General features: G+C 42.6%; 1 long non-coding RNA gene across 1 annotated transcript in view; it reads right to left on the bottom strand.

Moving 5' to 3' along the window:
* LOC308576066 overlaps nt 1–23946 on the bottom strand; it is a 300866-nt gene that overhangs the window by 138450 nt on the left and 138470 nt on the right. The window lies entirely within an intron of this gene.

Raw genomic sequence — 23946 nt, 5'->3', positions numbered from 1 at the left:
GGGACACCATCTTGTCCTTTGCACCATGCAGCAAAACATCTCAGATCAGCCTTTCCTACAGCCGTGTGCTTGTTGCAACTGCCAGAACTTCAGAGTCTAGCCTGGAGGAGCCAGATGGAAGAACCACCTTCTGACTGCTTAAATACACTTGTTAAATGGTGAGTGCTCATCGGTTCAGCTGGGCCTTCTTAATGGTCAAGTTTTTGGCCTCCAGGGACTTGGTCTGTGGTAGCTTTGCTTGACTGACAGTGGGAATCAGTAGCCTATCAGTTAGAAACCACAGGGAAATATGCAACTTCAGTGTTCAGTGGGACTATGCATGGAATTTGGTTCCAGTTTGTCTTCTGAGGATGACCCCTGAAGCAGGTCTGCTGTTGCTTGAGGATTCCAAGGACTCAGGCCATGACACTTCCACTCATGCATTGGGCCATTTTTGGGTACAGGTCTCTGTTTTTGTTAATGGAATGTTGTGCTGCAAATAAACTCAGTCAGTCTCATACATGACAGAAGTACTTCTTGGGGGTGGGAAAAACTTAACTGACTGCAAGCAACATATATAGCATGAATTCAACAAGGAGGGGAAATGGAAAGAGGAAGTTAAAGAGGAAGTTGCTTAAATCAGAGATAGAAAGAGAAATAAGTAAGCTTCAGCCAACTAAGATAGGTTACAGCTCCACCTACTGCTGGAGTGGACTAATTATGACTTCAATAAGCAAGAAGAAGAAGAAGAAGAAGAAGAAGAAGAAGAAGAAGAAGAAGAAGAAGAAGAAGAAGTGGAGGAGGAGGAGGAGGAGGAGGAGGAGTTTGGATTTGATAGCCCGCTTTATCACTACCCGAAGGAGTCTCAAAGCAGCTAACATTCTCCTTTCCCTTCCTCCCCCACAACAAACACTCTGTGAGGTGAGTGAGGCTGAGAGACTTCAGAGAAGTGTGACTGGCCCAAGGTCACCCAGCAGCTGCACGTGGAGGAGTGGAGACGCGAACCCCGTTCACCAGATTACGAGTCTACTGTTCTTAACCACTACACCACACTGGCTCTCTAAGCAAGGCATAGCTCTCACCATATATAGGTTGTTGCGTCTCCGTCAGTTCTTAAGAGGTTTCTAGTAAAAGTGACCTGTTTTTAAAATTACTGTTTTTAATGCAGATTTTAATTTGCATAGTACAAATGGATTGAAGCAAGGTATTAACACAAACAGCAAACTGCAGGGTTTGACAAGCAGTAAAAGTGTGTTAGAGATGCATGGAGGGGGAGGGTGTCTCATCACATCTTATTTTTTTATATTTTTTGTCGGAGGTATTATCATTATTATTATTACAATTTATTATCCATACTTCACCCCAAAGTCCCAGGGTGAGTTAGAGCAAATAAACCACAATATTAAAAACTGTTTTTTTTAAAAAATTAAGATTGCAGGAATCAGTTGCGTCCTAAAGATAAGTATTGCTATCCATTTCCAGAGTTCCCCAAGAGATCCAGCAAATTTAGGGCACACTTCCCTGTCATGTGTTATTTACTCCAAATAAAAGTATATTGACTCGGTAGCTGTGTCCCCTTATGTGCTTGGTTCACACAGGAAATAAAATCATGCCAAATGGCATAAAATGTGTCTTCAGCCACCTGGCCCTGGAGGTGGCTTGTTAATTTATCCATTATAAATAGAAACCATAGTTTGTCATGCCAAATGATGATCTGCATTTCAGTGCAGAAAATAATGATTTTACAACAGCGTCTATGAAGGTCTGAACCAAGGAGAGGTAGACTGACAGGTTATAAATCTGGATGGTTTGACAGTTTTGCATGATGATTTCTAAGACGGAAGCAAGATAATAATATGGAAAGCAATATTACTATGCATCAAAGTGCTCACCATAATTACTCTTTTCAAGCCACCTCCAGTACATTACCGAGGAGGGTTGTAATTATTGAGCAGGAAAGGAACTGCAAAGTATGTCAGCCCAAGAATTAGGAAAACAACAACAACATAAACACAAACTGCAGCCATTTCGTGGGAGAGGAGCAGGCGAATGGAAAAGCACAATGCCTTTCTGCACTCTGAATTGTTTTCTTATTGCTATCAGGTGGCTGTTGGATTTCTTACATTTCCTCTCTCAGAGCACATTTCCCTTTTATGCAAAAGTTGTGAAATGCCTGTCATTATGATGGGCAACCTGTGAGGAGCATAGTTTTGAGTTTAGGGGGTAAAAGACAACTGTCCACAGAGGCTGAATCACCCAAAGTTGGGGAGCTGGGTGGTTTTGAGCCTTCATCCCAATGTCATCTCTAAATCCTGCAGATTATTTATTTTTAACCCATAGGAATGAATTCACTCAGGAATTGTAGTATTATGGGAGAGGGATGATGCTTGGGTTAGCCTTAATTTGTGACTTGTCTACAGCAGCCATTTATCTGGGCAATGGGACATTGCCCCACCAACCTTAGCCAGCCCATACTTGTCCGCTTTCTTACATACAAGCAGTCTGGGGGCAAACCTGGCCATCAGCTTCCTCTCCTTAGTTTTGCCCCTTGCAGAATTTAGCAGGGAGGAGGATGGGGAGAACACTAGAATTAGTTGGCTTTGCCTATGAGGGCCTCTGGCATCATCATCACCATCATTTTTAATTTGTATGCCACCTTTCCATAGTTAAAACAATGCTCAAGGTGGCTTACAGCATGACAAGATTTACATACCGTAAGTACCAACATAATAAAAGTCATAAATAATAAATAATAAATAAAGCACATCAAAAGGTACACAACCAAATGGAAAACAATTCCCACATAAATCATAAAATCTAAAACTAAAAAATACAACATTAATATCAATAACAATTTAAAATGGCGTAGATAAAAAATATGTAAAAATTTAAAAAGGATCCATCTCTGTTGAGCAGCAGCAGCAGCAGCAGCAGCAATCCTTTATGGAGCCCTCCATGCCCCGCCCCAAGTCAGGTGGAAAGAGGCAGGGCAGGGCCCTTGAGGTTCCCAGCAGGTCAGTCCTGGGCACCATCTGCTGTTGACTGGCTGGCCTTCTGCCCAATTAGTCCCAACGGGGACCAGCCACAACTGGCCTCTTGTACTTGCACAGGGTCCACATGTGGCCTACACACTTGCTCCACTGGCTTGGAGAGAAAACAAGAAACATGAAGACAACTTCTCTGGGTTCTCCTTCCTTGCTACTGAGTCATTATGGAAAAAACGTTTGTTTCTGGGCACAATCCAAAGTGTTGGCAATCTCCTTTCTTGTAACTTGAAGCCAGAGCAGGAGAAAACAAGCTTGCTCCATCTTCCATGTCACAGCCCTTTAGATATTTGAAGGTGGCTATCTCCGTCTCCTCTTTTCCAGGCTTTAAAAAGCAAGGAAGCGCTTTTCCTTTTGTTGTTAGGGGGCAGGCAAGATTGTATGGAGTAGTTGATTCCTAAGTTATCCTGGATCGAAATCACTTGGAACTTTAAAGGTAATTCCCACTAAACATCAGGAAGAGCTTTCTGACGGCAAGAGCTGTTTGGCAGTGGAACAGACTCCCACGAGAGGTTGTGGACTCTCCTTCCTTGGAGGCTTTTAAGCAGATGTTGGTTGGCCATCTGTTGTGGATGCTTTAGCTGAGATTCCTGCATTGCAGGGGGTTGGATGAGACGATCATTGGGTCCCTTCCAGCTCTGCAATTCTGTGATCCCACTGAGAATGGAAGTATAGCTCAATGGCACAGGAGAAAGGGCCTTCTCAGTGGCAGCAACTGGAGTGTGAGATGTGTAAACAGTGGCCTAGGACACTAAAAACACAAATATTTGAAAGGTTAAGGAGAATAATAATTTACTTGGTGCTAAAATTACTACAAAGAAGGCATCAGGTGAGCCTCTTCAGGAAAGGCATTCTTCAACTGGGGTGCCACCACTGCAAAGGCCTTCTGGCCAGTCCTGTGTCCTCCCAACCCATCTGTCAGCTCAACCTCATTAGACATCCTATAGTTCACTGCTGGCTGAAAATCATTTATGGATAAATTGAACAGCAGCAGCCAGAATGAAGATTCCCTACATTGTGAAAGCTGTCTGTTTAATGCTACCTTCAGTTTCTCTTTCTTTAACCGCTTATAGATCAGTTTGAAGACCTCATCCTATGACTGCTAAGTTTATTGAAGATCTTTGATGAAGGACTTTGCCCAAAGCTTTTTGGAAGCCTGAATATACATTGCACAGAGGCCAAGGAAGGCTGGTGAGTCTTTTAAGGAAGGGAAATCTCTTGGGCAAACATCCCAGCACTTTGCTGAAACTGGACAGATTAATCTTTCAAAGTAACTTTGGGCTCAGCCTGCAATAAGCTACGAGAGCGAAGTCAAATCCAAGGCTGTAATAGATTCCGTAGCTTATTATGCGCCTCACAGCACCACTAAGCTTGGCTCATTGGAAAGTCTAATTGGTGCTTTGGGGAGAGCTTCAGCCTATCAAGGCTTCTCCACCCACGAATGGTGGGTTTCCAGCCAGCCAGAACCTTCAAGGGGGCTGTCAGAGAAGCCAGCTCTGCTTAGCTTGCTAGCTCTGTTTTGTGACTTGACATGAGACAAGGTATTACCATATAAATGAGATAAGGTCTTAGATAATTGCTGACTGAAAGTAAAAAACTGAACTGAGCTGCTTGTGTCCGGAACTATTAAATGTACCTTTCTATCTACCATCTTTTTTTCTGTCTTTCTAAATCTGTATAATTTTCTCTGCAGCTGCTTCTATTTCTTCCATCTTCTCTCCACTAGTGAAAACTACAAATTATACATAGAGAGAGAGAAAGAAAGAGAGAGCTCTAGGACATTTTTAAATTCTGTTCTCCCTTGCCCACCCACTCACATACGTTATAAACCTAGGAAGCTGCCTTGCACTAATTCAGGCAATCTAACTCAATATTGTATAAGCTGATAGGAAGTAGCTTCTCCAGGATTTCAGGTGGGACATTCCTTGTCCTACCTGGAGATGCTGGGGATTGAGCCTGGGACCTTCTGCATGCAAAGCAGATGCTCTGCCACAGACCCACATCTCCCCCCCCCCGAAAATACGGCTCTTTCTCTTGAAAAGGACAATTGAATATGAATATTCTCTTTGAATTTCTGGAGTCAAACGCTCATAGGAGGAAGAAACTGTGAGGCAGAGAAGGACACCAGCCAGATTTAAGGCCATCCTACATGATACTCAAAACACATGCCTTAGCTTAGGCCCCAAAGCACTATGGGCCCATCACCTCCTGGCAAATAGAAGGGGAAGAAATGGAGGCAGTGAGAGATTTTACTTTCTTGGGCTCCATGATCACTGCAGATGGTGACAGCAGCCACGAAATTAAGACACCTGCTTCTTGGGAGGAAAGCAATGACAGCATCTTAAAAAGCAGAGAGAGACATCACCTTGTCAACATAGGTCCGTATAGTTAAAGCTATGGTTTTCTCAGTAGTGATGTATGGAAGTGAGAGCTGGACCACAAAGAAGGCTGATCACCGAAGAATTGATGCTTTTGAATTATGATGCTGGAGGAGACTCCTGAGAGCCCCATGGACTGCAAGAAGATCAAACGCATCCATTCTGAAGGAAATCAGCCCTGAGTGCTCACTGGAAGGACAGGTCCTGAAGCTGAGGCTCCAATACTTTGGCCACCTCATGAGAAGAGAAGACTCCCTGGAAAAGAACCTGATGTTGGGAAAGATGGAGGGCACAAGGAGAAGGGGATGACAGAGGACAAGATGGTTGGACAGTGTTCTCGAAGCTACCAGCATGCGTTTGACCAAACTGCAGGAGGCAAAATAAAAAAATTTCCTTCCAGTAGCACCTTAAAGACCAACTAAGTTAGTTCTTGGTATGAGCTTTCGTGTGCATGCACACTTCTTCAGATACACTGAAACAGAAGTTGCCAGATCCTTCTATATAGTGAGAAGGTGGGGAGGGGTGTTACTCAGAAGGGAGGGTGCGAATGGGAGATTGGCAGATAGCTGAGAGAGCCTCTTGACGACTCTTAACGACTGTAATAGGTCTTACAGGAAAAGGCAAGGGGTGGGAAGGTGAGAAATGGTTTAGTCATGTATAGTGAGATAAGAATCCAATGTCTTTGTTCAGTCCAGGTCTTTTCATGGTTTTAAGTTTGGTAATGAGTTGTAATTCAGCAGCTTCTCTTTCCAGTCTATTTCTGAAATTCCTTTGTAGTAAAACAGCTACTTTGAGATCTTGTATAGAATGTCCTGGGAGATTGAAGTGTTCTCCTACTGGTTTCTCTGTTCTGTGATTCTTGATGTCAGATTTATGTCCGTTTATTCTTTGGCGTAAGGTTTTCACCCCACAATCAACCTTACAATGAATCAATCTATGCAAGAAATACATTTTTTGGACACTACTATAAAAATACAGGATGGGCGCATAGACACCACCTTATACCGCAAACCAACTGACCGACAAACATATCTACATGCCTCTAGCTACCATCCCAAACATACCAAACAGTCCATTGTATATAGCCAGGCACTACGTTACAGCCGCATCTGTTCCAACTCTACAGACAGAGACTCTCACCTAAGGGATCTACAGCAAACCTTCTCAGAACTAAAATACCCAGCAGATGAAGTTAGACAACAGATCAACAGAGCCAGACTGATACCCAGAGAGAACTTGCTGCAAGACAGACCCAAAAAAGAAAATAACAGAACACCTCTAGTCATCACATACAGCTCCCAAGTTAAAACAGTACAACGCATCATCAGAGATCTACAACCTCTCCTGGACAATGACAGTTCTCTTTCTCAAGCTCTGGGAGGAAGACCTTTCATTGCCTACAGACAGCCACCCAATCTTAAACAACTCCTAACCCACAATAATACTACAACCAGACTTAACACAGACACTGGCACCAGAGCCTGCAATAAACCCAGATGCCAACTTTGCTGCCACATACACCCGGACAACACCATTACTGGCCCCAACAACATCACACATACCATCTCGGGACTATTTAATTGCTCATCGTCTAACATTGTGTATGCCATCAAATGCCAACAGTGTCCTTCAGCTCTCTATATTGGACAAACAGGCCAAACCTTACGCCAAAGAATAAACGGACATAAATCTGACATCAAGAATCACAGAACAGAGAAACCAGTAGGAGAACACTTCAATCTCCCAGGACATTCTATACAAGATCTCAAAGTAGCTGTTTTACTACAAAGGAATTTCAGAAATAGACTGGAAAGAGAAGCTGCTGAATTACAACTCATTACCAAACTTAAAACCATGAAAAGACCTGGACTGAACAAAGACATTGGATTCTTATCTCACTATACATGACTAAACCATTTCTCACCTTCCCACCCCTTGCCTTTTCCTGTAAGACCTATTACAGTCGTTAAGAGTCGTCAAGAGGCTCTCTCAGCTATCTGCCAATCTCCCATTCGCACCCTCCCTTCTGAGTAACACCCCTCCCCACCTTCTCACTATATAGAAGGATCTGGCAACTTCTGTTTCAGTGTATCTGAAGAAGTGTGCATGCACACGAAAGCTCATACCAAGAACTAACTTAGTTGGTCTTTAAGGTGCTACTGGAAGGAAATTTTTTTATTTTGACTATGGCAGACCAACACGGCTACCTAAATACTGCAGGAGGCAGTGGAAGACAGGAGTGCCTGGCATGCTCTGGTCCATGGGGCCACGAAGAGTCAGATACGACTAAACAACAACAAGGCATCCATGACAGATGACCATCCCACCTCTGCTTAAAAACCTCCAATCATCCACTAGCAGGGAAACCCCCTTTTATTTAAACAGGTGTCTGGTTCCTGAGTTGTTTTTCCTCTGCCAATGTGTGTTTAAGCCTGTGTTTTTATTTTCAACAGGCCCAACCCTCATTTTCTTTTTAAATCTACCCTCGTCTCATTTTCACAGTTTTATTATGATGTTGCTTATTTATTATGTGTTAGATAATACATTGCCTTTGGCGTTTTTTTAAAAAAATGGAAATGCAGCCTATACATGGAAGAAAGAATAAACAGAGAATAGCCTACGATTTTATTTGAGTAACCCCATTTTGAGCGACAGCTAAGATAATTTGAAAGACGGGTCTATAGCTCTTGTTGCAGCCTGCATTTATATACAGTGGACAGAATGCTGAACATGGACTAGGAAGATCCAGGTGCGAATTCTTACTCACCCATGAAAAGCCAATCATTTTTTCTCAGCTTAACCTACCTCATAGATGTGTTGTGAGGATAATGGAAGAAATATGTATATCATTCTGAGCAACTTGGAGAAATGGCAGCATAAGAAAAATATAATGAACGGAAGGAATAAATAAGAAAATTGAAACAAAAAGGAAAACAATAGAATTACCATTTGAGAATAAAAGTCAGCCCCAAACCCAGAAATCTCACATAACTATGAGTCATTCTGTGGGTGTTTTGATGATTGAAGGATATCGGTGTACAGACAGTTGAAAGGGAAAGAACATTGCAGTAGATAAGAAGTTGAAAGAGAGGCAGCTTGAAAGAATAACGAACGGACCAATTAATATTTCAGGAGTTCCTATTTAAAAATGATGTTATTACAATGCTTCAGGCATTAAATTTGCCAAGCTGACTATTATGGGAAATCAGTGCAGTTTAAGTACTCTGCAATCATAGAGAATTCATGGAAATTTAAGAGAAGTTATATATTATACATTGGATATTGGGGAGGGGGGAGAGAGAGAGAGAGAGAGAGAGAGAGAGAGAGAGAGAGAGAGAGAGCCAACACAGCTAAAGAAGGATGGCAAGCTACCAGCCTGATTCTACGAACCTTGCATGTACTTTGCAACATTTCACAGATGAAAACAGGGATAACATTGTGTACTCTTAACACCGTATATCAGGCAACCCCAAACTCAGTCCTCCAGATGTTTTGGGACTACAATTCCCATCATCCCCGACCACTGGTCCTGTTAGCTAGGGATGATGGGAGATGTAGTCCCAAAACATCTGGAGGGCTAAGTTTGGGGGTGCCTGCTTGGTATCCTCACACCAAACACCATTCATTTACTCTTGGGTGGGCTTCTGGAGCATGATCTGAAGAAATCCCCCCCCCCCAATTTTTGTTTTGACAAATTTAGGAGGCAAAACTTGAAATGCCTTCAGGCTTCAATCCTACTCACTGACAAGGAGTAAGGCTCATTGAACCCAATGTGGCTTGCATCTGAGTAGATGTGGATAGGGCAGAGTTGTGAGTAGCAGTAACTCTCTGCCTCTTTGGCTATGGAATAGATAGTGGGGAAACTGGGCAGTGCAGAAGTACAGGCTAGACATAACGTGTAGGCATGGGTGAGCTGATGTGCATCCACACCAAAGATTAATCTGACTGCTCATTGTAAGAACATAAAAAGAGCAGAAGAAGAGGAGTTTGGATTTGATATCCCGTTTTATCACTACCCAAAGGCTAACATTCTCCTTTCCCTTCCTCCCCACAACAAACACTCTGTGAGGTGAGTGGGGCTGAGAGACTTCAAAGTATGACTAGACCAAGGTCACCCAGCAGCTGCATGTGGAGGAGCAGAGACACTAACCCGGTTCCACAGATTACGAGACTACTGCTCTTAACCACTACACCACACTGACTAGATGTGCCAGGCCAATGGCACATCTAGTCCAGCATCCTATTCTCACAGCAGCCAGCCAGATATGAGAAGCCTGAAAAAAGGACTCTCTGCCCTTGTGCTTTCCAGAAACTGGTATTCAGAACATAGTAATGCCGGTGGTCAACAAAAAATGTTTAAAGATGTTTTCAGGGCAAATCTTTAAAAATGTAGTATAAACACCAACAACTGGGAAACACTGGCCTGTGAGCGCTCCAATTGGAGAACAGCCTTTACCAAAGGTGTCATGGGCTTTGAAGATGCTCGAACTCAGGACGCAAGGGAGAAACACGCTAAGAGGAAGGCATACTTGCAGACACAAATAAACTTTAACTGCATTCAAAACGTTGTTACTCTTTACCTTCTTAGTCTTATTTTTATCCTGTCTCTAACTCTTCTACCTCCCCTCACACAAGAACCAACTGCACTAACTGTCTCTCTATTTCCAACTGTCTGCCAACTGCTTTCCCAACTGCCTTTCCCAACCAACCAACCAACCAGCCAAAAGCAACCCACCCAAACCTTGGGCTAAGCCCTTTTATAAACAGGTAGGCTCCGCCTCTGGCTTTTCTATTGGTCTACCTATTGGTCTACCGATTAACTCTTTCTCTCCCCCTGTACAGACATTTTCAAAAGAACGGACAAACGTATGGAAGACAATCTTACTCAGCTACGAATGATCACCAAAGAAGAAGAAGAAGAAGAAGAAGAAGAAGAAGAAGAAGAACTGTATTGCTCTGACAGTAGAGGTAGAACGTAGCCATCATGACCAGGACCCACTGATAGGCTTATCCTCCATGAATTTGTCTTTTAAAGCCACCCAAATTGGTGGAGATCACTACCTCTTGTGGAAGCGAATTCCATAGTTTTAACTATGCACTGTGTGAAGAATCATAGAACTGTAGCGTTGGAAGGGCACCGCATGGGGCATTTAGTTCAACCCCCAGCAATGCAGGAACCTTTTGCCCAATGCAGAGCTTGAACCCACGACCCTGAGATTTAGAGTTCTATCTTAATCTCTGACTGAGCTATCCTTCTTCCCCGAAGTACTTACTTTAGATGGTCCTCCTGAACCTTCCAGCATTCAGCTTCCTTGGATTGGACTCTAGTATTATGAAAGAGGGAGAAAAATCCCCTTCTATCCCATTTCTGCACTGCATGCATATTCTTATACACCTCTGCCATGCCCCCCTGCTTACTTGCCTTTAGCTGTGTTGTCTGAAAGCAGGAGCAGAGCCTTGCAGGGCTGTCCAAGTTGCTCTCTGGGGATCTTCTACCTTGCAGACATGCCTGCTGTTTGCCTCTGTTTATGCTGTGCTTGTAAGAAAACATTACAAAGATGCCTTAGGTCTCTAGTTCTGTAAAGGAAACCAAAGCAGGTACTGACACTGTCCCCCAGATCTTCTCACCGCTTGGGGAAGTATGCAGAGGGCAACAGTAGCTTTCTTTCTCAGATCTATACTTACTGACTATAGCTTTTAGCGTTTTACAGGTGACGTTTAACAGTGGAACTGCAGGTAGCTACACTATTGAAATGGCTATAAAAATATATAAAGCCCCTATGAGAATTTGCTTGCTGCAAAGAAATACAAAAGGCTTTCAGAAACCAAAATAATTTTGTCCTGTCTTTTTTTTTGGGGGGGGGGGGAGTGTTTCCTTAAGCAGGAGACATGAACCCATCCAGTTATAGAGCTTGACCCTGAGGTTAATGAGGCTGCCATACTTCATTCATGTCACGTTTGTAGTGTTGTGCCCATAGCACCACCGTGCTCCAACTCACTTCCAACTATATTTTGGATAGGATATTGACTGTGGAAAGGCATTCTGCCTGTGTTTCAGTGATCCTTGACAGTGACTTACCAATGTCTTCTGTTTATGAATTTTGATACAGTATAGTGTTATAAAAATGTTGCCAGTACAGTATATTATTAGCTGACGTGTTGCTTGTTGGTTTTCAGAGCACTTTATTCTGAGTCAAGGTTCATAAATCCCAATCTGGCGAGAATCACATTTTACAAAATAAGCTTCTAGAGCTCAAGAGGGGAGAAAAAATGGGAAGAATGAAAAGAACTTGTTTAACAGTGCAATCCTATACAAGTCTACTTAGAACTAAACCTAATTGAGTGCAGTGGGACTTCCATGCATGCATGTCTTTAAATATTCAAAATGCAGAAAGAAAACAAGGAGGGGAAGAGCCATGAAAGAGTTTAAAATAACAATCTTGGGATAATAATTTGATGGATATTTTGGCTTGGTCATACTGAACAAATGCTACCGAAGTTAACAGAGCTTATGAGCTGCCAGAGTTAACCCACCACTTCCACATTATTGAATCAATATACAAAAGGAACAGTGATAACAAAGCTCTATGAACCTGTCCTTCTGCTGAGAAAACCAGTGGAGGCCCTGATCCACACACATTCCCCTTGTCAGAAGTGTGACTGGCAGCCACACGAGGTGCCTAGATTACGGAACTCCCTCCCTTGAGACATCAGTACAGCTCTGACAGTGCAGGTACTTGCTTGAGAGTGGTTTCTGTTCCCCTGTGACTCTGGCATTTGTTTCTGCTCTGCCATATTTATCTTTTATAGGTACAGAAGTAGCAGCTTCAACAAAACAGCAACATAGAAGGCAATTAAATCATCCCCATCATCTCACCTCCTAACAAGAACACTCCTGTTCAAAGTCCCAGCCAGCCAGCTTCCTCCATCAGACCTGTGATCTGATTCCATTGTGTCTCCACTTTTCACTCACTGTCTCTGGTTCCTGTCTCTCTGAACTACCACTTGCTGAAGCAGAGCTCCTTGTTCCAGCTGTTTTCAGGGCTCCCTCTTGCTTATTTTCTTGATTTTCCCCACCTGGCCCAGGAATTCTTAGGCACCTTGGTTTTACTTCTTCAAGAACAGTCTATTGGGACCCAGAAGAGGTATTTCTGTCTTATCCCATCTTCCAAAGGTCCTCTACTTTCACATTGTAGCCTCCATTCTGCTCCCTTGTCCTATCTCGGTGTTTGTGTAGACCCGTTTTGGGACTCACCTTTTCTCCACTTCCTCTCCTGCTCCCTCTTGCATTTCATGCATGTGCTGATTGAGTCATTCCTAAATTTGTCTAGGCCATGTCCCCAGAACATAGTAGTCATAGCTGTCAACCTTCCCTTTTTTGCGGGAAATTCCCTTATTCCAGCACCGTTTCCCACTGCTTCCCACTGCTATCCCGAATTGTTAGATATCCCGTAGGCTGTCCTCGGGACAGGTGAGGCTGCTGATCCCTTATTTTCAAATCTGAAAGTTGACAGCTATGATAGTAGTCAATGCTGATATGTTAGTAGAGCTAATTTCCCCAAAGAAATGCACATGTTTTGCTGAACGATTGCCCACTGCAGTAATGAATGTGTACATTTCTGTGTATTCATCTCAGCCTTGGGAAAGATTTGTGTGACACTGGCGTACTGAGTAAATTTGCCAAGAGGCCCTATTGCCACAGTTCAAAGTTACCTAATACACGGGAGTATTGGAAAGTGTGTGAGTGAAACATGAATCTACTGTGGAGGCTGAGTAGCACGAACACACATGCACTGAACTGCAGAATAGGCACAAGAGGTACTTTGCTATGTGCCTTGGAAAAACAGATCAGGCTCATTCCTTCCTTCTTTCTAGCAATCAACAGCAAAGTAGGTTGGGTACCAATCTATAGAGGGTACATCAACACTATACATTTATACTTTATAGTATGTTAAGGGTGCAAAGTGCTCTGAAACCCCTATTCTCCCCACAGAGCTACAATTCTCAGAGTTCCCTGGGAGGAGGGATTGTTAAGACACAAGGTGAATTGTAGCTCTGTGGGGAGAACCAGGGCTTCCTCTAAGCACACTTAACAAACTACAGTTCCCAGAATTCTTTGTGGGAAGTTATGACTGTCAAAGTGGTATAACAGTGCTTTAAATATACAGGACACATGTGACCAGAGTTTTGTGTTACTTTCCCCAAAGTTTTCCTCCCTCCCTCCAGCTGCATTGTCTGCAATCTGACTCAGAATACTTATGTCTGCAGCTACCCATGAAATCCTCAAACGAGTCAAACATCTGTACTATGCAACCAGTTTGTCTAAGGATCCAGGAATATGTGTTCACATATAGGGCACAACAAGACAATGACCTACCCCCCCCCCCCGCAACAGGCTATGACTCAATATGGCTAATCTTCTTCAACAGCACCCCCGCCTCATACAAACAAACCATACTACAACCAACTGAACACAACCAACCAAGCTCTGGATGCGCTAATCTCTTGCAATGCCAATCAATCAATCAATCAATCAATCAAACACCTACCTATGTGATGCTGACACAAACACTATGCAATAGAATGAAATAAGATTGCCCCTACTTCTCTTCCTCCCTCTCCCTCTCTCTCCTCTCTTTCCCCTCAACCACACAATGTGTATGACAATACTGTCTCATGCTGAATGTAAACTGTGAAAAACCCCACTATGTATCCAAAATGGAGACGCTATATGTACTTTTCCTTGTTTATTTGTTTGTTTTGTAACATAAGAAAATCTTTAATAAAAACCTTTTTAAAAAACAGGAAAGATAATGGATGGTGGACTACAGCAAATAATTAGGGATGGTTAGGCTTGTGCTTCAGTACCTTGGAGAGCACCAAGGACGACAATTTCATCTCCTGGAAGTTAGACTTAAGCCACTAAATCAGGGTTTCCCAAAGTGGTTGATATTGACCTCCTAGGGTTGAGGGGATTGTTGCAAGGGGTGAATAAAGATTTAGCAACTGGGAGGGTAGTAAAAGAGGTTTCTAATGTGAAAAAAACAATTAGGAAGGATGAGCCTGCAAAATAAAGGGCATTGGCATGTTCAGAGGCAACCTCCCTTTGCCAATAAGGAACCTCTGTACAGTCGTACTGTAGAAGTTGAATGGAATCCATTCCGGAGGTCCGTTCAACTTCCAAAATGTTCGGAAACCGAAGCACAGCTTCTGATTGGCTGCAGGAAGCTCCTGCAGCCAATCAGAAGCCGCAGAAGCTGCATTGGAAATTCGGCTTCCAAAAAAAGTTTGAAAACCGGAACACTCACCTCTAGGTTTTGTTCATTCAGGAGCTGATTTGTTTGACAACTAAGGCATTCGACAACCAAGGTATGACTGTATTTAATAAGATGATTCCACAATTCCACAGCATTTCTTTTTTAAAATGTTCTTATTCCTAGTAATGGTGGCCAATGATTAATATATGCTGATTATATGTTGATGTTTCTTGACTTTATTGCATTTACATTCCTAAGAATTTGAGTTGGGGTAATGGCAACTTTATAAGCTCATCAATGGGTCAGCGAACTCATAAGCATGGGGAACCCTAGACTGGACTAAGCTCTTATGTATGTGTGCAGGTCCTGAAGTTCTAGCCAGCCTCTAAGTCATGATGAGGAGCATTGCAGTTATTCCTCACCAGCCCTTGAGTGCCACAAAGGACTTGAGTATAAATGGGGGACAGGGAAGCAACAAACCAACATTTGGCAAAACAGACTGCAGTTTCTTTGAACATTTGTGAGCCAGATTTTGGCTTGTTCAAGGAACTAGGGTTAAAAGCAAGGCCCTTCCAGAATGGGGAAAAATTGTTAAACATATGAAGACAAACTATAAACAATTGAAAACGTTAACAGGATTGACATAGACACGAGCAGTAAGAAATAACTTAAAGGGAGTATAAAGGTTAATTTTTTAAAACAGGTTTGAATTGGTTATGCAGTAAGATTACGATATAAAATAAGGAACCGCAGGTGGGTGGGGGAGGGAAGTCAAGGAAAATGTAGGTTGGTTTTGTTTTGATATAATTTTTCTTGTTGAAAAATTGTAAAATGGAAAAATAAAATATTTAATAAAAGAAAATGAAAACCAAAAACCAAAACATAAAATAAAAGCAAATCCCTCCCAATGGTTTGGCATTATGTCGTTTAACCCATACCTCACCGCTGAAAAATTGCCACAGCAATAATTTCCCCCCATGAAGGGAAAAGCAGCTGGGGGGATTTTGATGAGAAAACACAAGGGTATAAGGAAGAAACCTCTATGGCTGCATTTAGTTTAAAAACCCAAGAATTATACTTACCCAATTAATAAATTATCATGGGATAGCTCAGTCGGTGTAGCTTGAGACTCTTAATCTCAGGGCTGTGGGTTCGAGCCCCACATTGGGTGAAAGATTCCTGTATTGCAGGGGGTTGGACTACATCCCTCATGGTCCCTTACGACTCTACAATTCTATTATTCCATGATTCTAAGACAGCTATCCATGACTGAGAACACTGATGGGCAAATCTGTCACTTTCAGCTTCTCTCAGTTTCTCACTTTTTCAATTTTAAAGACAGTTCACATTTCCACATTAGCATATACATGCATGAGCCTTTTACTGTAAATTTCTCCTAATACATGCTAGCTTGTATGCAATTTAGCTTAACGCACACTTTTTTTTCCAAAGTGATTTCCTCTAACATAATGCATTTTTGCATGTTATTTTCATGAATATATGCATTTTTATAAAAACCTATACCCCATTATTTGCTTCTTCGGGTTTTTTTACACATTACCTGGGTCAAGAATTCCATTGCCAAATCTGAAGATCCGCAAATCTTGAATGATGGTTTTGCTTTGGTTCTTGAATTGTTTCAGACACTGTGTATTAGGCAGGCCTGCTTTTAAATGTGAACTGACTCAAAATTCTTCCTCATCCCTAACTGAGAATCTCGTATAGTTTCTCCCTTTAATTGTCAATATTTTATTTTTTAAAAAGCAGCCCATTTTCATTTGCCTTGAAAAGAACCATTCAGCACATAGTAGACATATTTCTGGTCAAACAAGCAGAGTTTCAAAGTGTTCTCTATCTACTCCCTTAAGTTGTGATCCTTTTAGTGAAGGAGCCTTAAGGGGAGTTGATGGCCTTTTCCAAGGCACTCTCAAGAACTCAACGAGACCTGAGAGTACATAACACTTTACAAAATAGATCCTTCAGGCTGTTCAAGAATGTTAGGGAATCCTAGACTTGTCTAGCGAGTTATTCGTGACAGTTTCTTCTAAAAGCTTCAAACATGTTGATCAAAGAGCATCCTTTGCCCTTGAGACAAAAGCTTCTCTTTCTGTTTAAATATAGAACAATAAATATAGAAAAGTTGGCTTTGCAGATTCCACCTACAGTGATAACAGCAAGGGTCAGCTCGTTTGTGTATTTTTAGTACTTGCACAGGGAGTTTTCAAAGTTGTCAAGGTGGCAGGATGGAAAAGGTAATCATCCTGAATTTGGACGGGCCTCACAGGTTGCAAACTGATCGTTGCCAGAGGATCTCGCGTCCCTTGCCAGATAATGTACCTCCCAGCTCTGCAGAAATCTGAAGGCCAGAGACATTTGTTTTGGAGATAACCCGTAGTGTTTCTAATGCTTTTTGTGGCATAGATGGTGCACATCTCCTGGAGTGTGAGATAATCTAACATGGCACATGGAGTTATAAATAGAACGATGAGATCTCGCAAAAACCTGCCTGGGAGGCAAGCTCACTGTTTCGTTCTATCCCGCAGTTCCCCCCTGTCTTCTTGGTCTGAAATGTTTTCTTAACCAAACTCATCACCCCTCCAGCCTGCTCTTTAGTTCCTTGTAAACCCTATGGTAAACCTACCAGTGTGTCCATGGAGTCATTCCCTGCCCCACATAAAAATTATGAATGGTGTGGAGGGAGGGAATATTTTCTCCCTCTCCTATAGCAAGTAGAACTCAAGATCACCTGATGAAGCTGGACTCAGGAGGACTTACAGAAGGAACTACTACACGAAACACACCATTCACTTACTTTGGATGGGCTTTGGCCTGATCCAACAACACCGTTCTTCTGTGATGCTCATGAATGAAGAGCCATAGCCAGGTCCCATAGTGGAAAGGGCTTTGGTTGCCAGGCAGACTGCAGCCTTAACAACTGTAGTTTCAAAGAATAATAATTGGCCAGGACAATGTGGAAAACATTGCAAATATGGCAAGGAGAATGCCAGGGTAGCTTCAATTTTAGGAAGGACTTAACATCTTCCCAGATATACCTGCAAGATTGCCTTGCCCTGTATCTGCCCACTCGAATGCTTCCATCTGCAGAACTGCCAAGATAGCAAGCGTCACATAATACTCTGCATTTGTCAGAAATAGATCTTTTAGTGTGGCAGCAGCCGCACTTGGGAACTCTCTGCACAGGTGCCCTTCGCTGTGCTCGTTTCAGTACATCCTAAAAACTTTTCTGTTTAGGCAAACCTGTCCAGATTGTAGAATATTGATATGTGTTTTGATCAGTTTTTAGCTCAATGTTGATTTTAATTATTTTTGAATGTTTTAAATAGCTGTTTTCAGTTCCCCCCTGATAATTTAATTGTTTTATTTTTGTGTGAGGGTTTTTTGGGGGGGAGGGGGGTTGTTTAACAATCAAGTAGCATATAAATGTTATGAAAAAAAATAAAAAATACACTTGCTCAGACATTGAGAGCATCTTCCTTGGCTGCTTTCATGAAGTGATTTTTCAGAGAAGCCATTTTTCATGGTGCTACTACAGCTGTGAAATCCTCTTCCCAGAGCAGCTCACTTGACACCTTCTTCGTTATGTTTTTGGTGTGAGGTGAAGACTTTGGTGATTCCCCAAGTTTTCAGTTTTCTCTCCCTCTTTCTTTCTTTCTTTCCGCCTTTGAAACACCTCAACAAATTTGCTTTAAACGGGGTTGAGGGAGCCTTAGATTTTGAGATACTCTTATAACTGTGGACACATCCAGATGTCCTGTTTCATGAGCATTTATCCTGATTTCCTTGCACAAAGCTATGCAGAGGTTAGATTATATACAGTACAGTCTTTATTCCGCATTAGTTTTGTTTGTGGGGAGGGCATATGATGATGACCATTCCTCTTGCATTCATCCTGATTTGCTTGCTTTCTTGCTAATATTTGTTCATACTACACATTTAGGTGCATTTCCTTGTTGGTTTCCAAATAATAAAAGTCGTCGTCGTCGTCTTCTTCTTCTTCTTCTTCTTCTTCTTCTTCTTCTTCTTCTTCTTCTTCTTGGGATTCATTGCACCAGGATGACAGAGGGCTTTAATCCGTTTTAATTGCACAAACCTAGCTTTCTGATATGCATTTCAATCCCTCCTGAAAATACTGAGTCTGGGGGGGGGGTACCAATATTTTAGTGTTTTGATTGTTAGAGTAATTAGCGCCAATAAATTAATAAATACATGCATAACAATGAGCAAGGCAAGGAAGGTATTCAGAACCTCCCACTTGAATTACTTCTGCAGCAAATCAGGTTACTTCCCATTAGAATTGTCTTCCCATAGATTTATGTTTGCTGAAACCTTGAAGCTTCCAAAAACCAAATTAGCCCAAGGCAAGCCTAAGGCATGAAAAATTGAGTTCCTGCCAAACGTTAACTATCCAAGTTAAGGGAAAAGCAGCAGGAAATAGCTGTCCTATTCAAGAACGGACACAGAAAAAGGAGAGGATTTTCGGGTCCCACTTTTCCTTCATAGTAAGAAGTTTCAAGGCACTTTTTTTTTTTTTTTTTTTTACAGAGTCACTTTCCTTGTGAGGAGAGAGCACTGAAGATTTTGTAATATCTAATAGTGCTAGAGTAACTATTTGTTACAGCGGGGCCTTCTTGGTGACTGCTCCAGACTTTGGAACTCCTTCCACAGAGAAGCTAGACTGCTCCCCTCCTTGCTGCCCTTCTGCTGGCAGGTGAAGGCTTCCTTGTTCCCACAGGATTTGGGGAACTGACTACAGCAGCAAGAATGCTACTTCCCCCAAAGTGGAAAGAAGCAGAAGTCCCAGTAAAGGAAGAATGGATACAAAAACTTATGGAATATGCAGAAATGTCAAAACTTACCAGAGAAATAAGAAATCAAGATAACAAACTTTTTATAAAAGAATGGAAATGGTTTACTGAATATTTACAGATCAATTGCAAACAGATAAAAACATTAGCAGGATTATTGTAATAACCTGAAGTTTCATAAGAGTATATATTTAAAGAAGGTAATTAAATGAGCAAATGAAATGAATTTGGATATGCAGAAAATAATAAGAATAAATTTAAGGAACCGCAGAAAGAGGGGGAAGGAAGTCAAATTTCAAAATGTTAAATTGATTATAAAACTAATGAAATGTATAAACTTGAAAAGTATAAATAATTTTTTAAAAAAAAATGATTTAGGGAACTGACTGCTTTTAATGAAAGGGCCTGTGCCATGCTGTTTTTATTGCAATTATTCGTTTGGTTTTAATAGAATTTATATATGTATAAAGTTTTAATTCGAAAAATGTCTATTTTTTTATGAACCCTCCCCCCATATTTTTATTGGTTCTTATTTTTATCTGTTAGCCACCCTGAGCCTTGTCAGGGGTAAAGGCAGGTATAAATTAACAACAACAACAACAACAACAATAGCAACAAAAACTGTTTGCAAATGTGCAACTGGCTCAGGCAGACCAGCCTCCCTAAAGTCAACTGCACACCCTTGTAGCTTCTGTGACTGCTTCTTCTTTTTGAAATGTCCAGCAAAAAACTTTTCCTGCTTTCTCCCTGGAATGGTGTGACCTTTGCCCAATTCTGATCAGCGTCTCACTCAAAACGCTTGAGAGGAACCCCCAGCCATCAAGAAACTTTCTCCGTAATCATCAGCTGACCATTCTGGACAATTAAGAACTAGCCAACCAAAGAATGGTCGGTGGCCACTGTAACAATATCTACCCATCTATAGCCATCCCTCTCCTTTGTTGCTCAGCTGGTCCTGTGTACATCTCTGAGTGAGTTACAGGATTTGTAGTTCTTGGCCCCTATCCCTATCCCTCATTCTGCCCAGACGCTGAGGTCCAGCGCCGAGGGCCTTCTGGCGGTTCCCTCATTGCGAGAAGCAAAGCTACAGGGAACCAGGCAGAGGGCCTTTTCGGTAGTGGCGCCTGCCCTGTGGAACGCCCTTCCAGCAGATGTCAAAGCGATAAACAACTACCTGACATTCAGAAGACATCTTAAGGCAGCCCATTCAGAAGACATCTTAAGGCAGTTTTTAACGTGTGATATTTTACTGTATTTTTGGTTTTTATGGAAGCCGCCCAGAGTGGCTGGGGAGGCCCAGCCAGATGGGCGGGGTATAAATAATAAATTATTATTATTATTATTATTATTATTATTATTATTATTATTATTATTATTATTATTATTACATCACCAAAGCTGTCCCTTTGGGAAATCTCTGCTTAACCAATGGATATCAGAATGCATGAATGTGCACAGTTTCTGTATCAGGATGCGGGTATGCATTTCTGTTTGCTTTCTGAGCATCAAACTGTCTCCCCCACCCCCAGTAAACATGATGCAAGGCTTAGGTGCCATTTAAATTCTTCTCTGAATTTCTTCCTTAAATTCTGAGCATGTTCAAGTTGCAGCTTGGAATGACACTGTTTCTCAAGGCTGTGTTTACAAGCCCCACTCTCGTGAATGAAGGTCATAGCTATGTACACAAAATAGATGAATGGTCCAGGACGGGCAAGGGATTTGTGCTTGTTTGGATACCAATAGGGCGAGTGCCTACCTGAATCATCCTCTGCCTCCAGCAGGGAAGACACTTTTTGGTTTCACAGCTGAGGCTGTGAACACTAACTTTGTGAAGCTTAATGGGAGAATATTGCAGAATGCTGCCAATGGTTGCCTGTTTCTGATGGCTTTACAGTGGTACCTCGGGTTAAGAACTTAATTCGTTCCAGAGGTCCGTTCTTAACCTGAAACTGTTCTTAACCTGAGGTACCACTTTAGCTAATAGGGCCTCCCGCTGCCACTGTGCCGCCACCGCCACGCGATTTATGTTCTCATCCTGAAGCAAAGTTCTTAACCTGAAGTACTGTTTCTGGGTTAGCAGAGTCTGTAACCTGAAGCATCTGTAACCCAAGGTACCACTGTACCCCAAAATGCTACAAATGCCATATTTTTTGTTCTATAAGACTCACCTTTTCCCTCCTAAAAAGTAAGGGGAAATGTGTGTGCGTCTTTTGGAGCGAATGCAGGCTGCGCAGCTATCCCAGAAGCCAGAGCAGCAAGAGGGATTGCTGCTTTCACTGCACAGTGATCCCTCTTGCTGTTCTGGCTTCTGAGATTCAGAATATTTTTTTTTCTTGTTTTCCTCCTCCAAAAACTAAGTGCGTCTTGTGGTCTGGTGAGTCTTATAGAGAGAAAAATACAGTATGTCACAGGCAAAAGAAGTCAAGTGCAAAACTCATAACTCCTTTTATCAGTGTGAATGCACTGGATCCTAACAGGCTAGACTAGATTAGTGACTGGGCTCAGGCTGGAGCTAGACATGAAGTTCAATGTGCTAAAGTGCTAGAATGCACTTTAGGTTGTGGGTGAAAATTTACAGTTTTTCATTTTGCTTAGCACAAACAGAAAACTTCCTGGTGTCCTACTTCCCTTTTTACGGAGATTATTTTTTTAAACACGCAGGATCATTCAACTAAATTAAGTTAACAGCTATTTTTCAATTCCCCATAAGAGTGAATGGCAAACGCTGAGCTTCATTTTATACAAATGGCTCAGAACTCAGGGTGGTTTAACAACCAATTCTTCTTCACTCTAGGAATTGTAACTCTGCAGGGTGGTGGTGGTGGTATTGAGGTCTGCTCACAACTCTCAGCACCCTTAAGAAATTACTGCTCCCAGAATTCTTTGGGGGGAGCTATGACATATTTATGGGATGTGGGTGGCGCTGTGGGTTAAACCACAGAGCCTAGGACTTGCTGATCAGAAAGTCGGAGGTTCGAATTCCCGCAATGGGGTGAGCTCCCGTTGCTCGGTCCCAGCTCCTGCCAACCTAGCAATTCGAAAGCACGTCAAAGTGCAAGTAGATAAATAGGTACCACTCTGGCGGGAAGGTAAATGGCATTTCCGTGCACTGCTCTGGTTCGCTAGAAGCAGCTTAGTCATGCTGGCCACATGACCCAGAAGCTGTACGCCGGCTCCCTTGGCCAATAAAGCGAGATGAGTGCCGCAACCTCAGAGTCGGCCAGGACTAGACCTAATGGTCAGGGGTCCCTTTACCTTTTATGACATATTTAAAGCTATATCATAGTGCTTTGGTGATGCCTTTGGCCTGGCAATGGCAGAGCAAGATTCCACTTTCACAGTACAAATTCAAAAGCCTGATTTCCTGCTATATCATTTATATCTCATTTGCCCCCTTCTTGTGTTCAGGGTGGGCATTCAGCTTTGCTGGGTGCTGACATTTAGGCCTTTAAGGATGTCCTGCCTGTAAAATTAGAATAATAGAATCATAGAGTTGGAGGGATCATCTTGTCCAACACCCTGCAATGCAGGAATATGCAGCTGTCCCATACAGGGGTGGAGGAAGGGGGAGTGGTGGGGGCGGATCGCCCTGGGTGTCACCACTGGGGGGGAGTGACAAAATGCCGGGCGGAACTCACTGCGGGGCCTGCCCTGGCTTGGGCTCCCGCTGGCTCCACACTGCCCCAAATGGTCTGCCCTCTGCCTCCACCTCAGCTGTAGGGCAGCTGAGTGGGAGGAGGCAGGCAGACTCCTCAGAGGCCCCACGGAGCATCCTGTCCCATCTCACCCTGCCTTGCCTCCATGGGCGGCTGGCCTGGGCACAGGGCACATGCACCGCACCAGACACCCGATCGGCTTGCTCCGCCACTGGTCCCATATGGGGATTGAATCTGCCATTATCAGCACCCCGCTCTCACCAACTGAGCGATTAGTATCGGCACATTTCCACAGCCCACAGGTGAAAGCAAACTAAGCCTTGCCAAGTATGTGTTTGGAACCTTAATATCTGCAACAAGGCCAAGCTCCAGAAGTTCTCCTTTGCCTTCCAGAAATTTTCTAAACCTTTGATTTGATTTGCTTTTCATTTGCTAGGTAATGAGCGATACATCTCCTAAACGGCTTTCTGAATGATTTGTAACAACAGCTGTCAGTGCTGCGTAAATATGATGAACATCTTTCTGTCTGTCTGAAGCCAACCCCATTCCTTTGCCATTCCTCTCTCTCACTTTGGTGATCAGTTTACAGACAGGGAATCCAAAGTGAGTTGGTGTGGATCTGGATGCAGGAAGGCGTTCACATCAAATGGGAAGCTTGCCTAGTTATAAAAAGCAACGTAATCATGCAGGCCGTTTCAAATCTGTCTGGGATAGGAGAGTAATTGGGTTACAGATGTAGCAGTAACACGAGCTCCACCCTCCCTGACTTTTAGTCAGCTCTTGATTAATGAACCAATAACCCAGCA

This window comes from Podarcis bocagei (genome assembly GCF_964188305.1).
Source record: "Podarcis bocagei genome assembly, chromosome: 1".
NCBI lineage: Eukaryota > Metazoa > Chordata > Lepidosauria > Squamata > Lacertidae > Podarcis > Podarcis bocagei.
This window is presented reverse-complemented; position numbering and strand designations above follow the sequence as displayed.